Source organism: Sinocyclocheilus anshuiensis, unplaced genomic scaffold, assembly GCF_001515605.1.
Source record: "Sinocyclocheilus anshuiensis isolate Anshui unplaced genomic scaffold, SAMN03320099.WGS_v1.1 scaffold678, whole genome shotgun sequence".
In the NCBI taxonomy this organism is placed as follows: Eukaryota; Metazoa; Chordata; class Actinopteri; order Cypriniformes; family Cyprinidae; genus Sinocyclocheilus; species Sinocyclocheilus anshuiensis.
In genome coordinates, this window is record NW_015544157.1 from 345483 (window position 1) to 346289 (window position 807).

The following is an 807-nucleotide window of genomic DNA, read 5'->3' on the forward strand; positions in this document are numbered from 1 at the left end:
GTGTTATTGAAACCATGATATCTTAATCTTTGCCTTATAACCTTTCCTTTTAGTAATTAAGATTGTGTATGCAAAATACCTGTTATTTGAGCTCGAATGAAAGCTTATTTTATGTGAGAAACGTTGGTATGAAGGAGAAGTGTGAAATATGTACGATACTTGCATTAAGAAACTTTATAGAAGTATTAACAAACTCGTCGCAGAGATATTTCCCCACATGATAATAAAAGAACTCGTGGAAAACGAGTTAGAACTTTGGGAACTTCATGCAAACTCTGTCAACTCTCATTCTTCAGAACTGTATGTGTGTGTTTTAGCTTAGGTTAATGTAATCTAGAATAGCCAATAAATTCTTGTTTCATTTATAAAGAAGTATTGTCTAGTGTGGTGAAATTTTTAAAGTTAAACAGAAATCTCTCAGGTTTCATTTAAAATATCTTCACTTGTGTTTTGAAATTGATTGAAAGTCTTGCAGGTTTGGAATGACAGAGTGAGAAATGATGACAATTTTTCATTTTTGGGTCAACTAATCATTTATCTTTTTGCAGTTTTATATCTTTAATAATTAGAAAATTCCAGGTGTGAACATAAGCAGATATTGTGTGGCTGCCCAGTTAAACTTATATTTTTAATATTAATTTGTGTGTTTTAAATTTGTACTGCACATTATAGAATAACATAAATGACACAGACTCACAATTCTGGCTTCATCTTCAGCATTCTGATCCTTTCCTGTAGGGCAGGGTTCCTCAAATCTTGCCCTAGAGGGCCAATGCGCTGCAGAGTTTAGCTCCAACCCTGATCAAA

General features: G+C 33.0%; 1 protein-coding gene across 1 annotated transcript in view; it reads left to right on the forward strand.

Moving 5' to 3' along the window:
* The first annotated feature begins 412 nt into the window (after positions 1–412).
* LOC107695440 (DExH-box ATP-dependent RNA helicase DExH1-like) overlaps positions 413–807 on the forward strand; it is a 24652-nt gene continuing 24257 nt past the window's right edge. The window contains exon 1 of the mRNA XM_016495345.1: positions 413–421. The gene's annotated coding sequence lies outside the window, so the exon portion shown is untranslated. The remainder of the gene's footprint in view (positions 422–807) is intronic.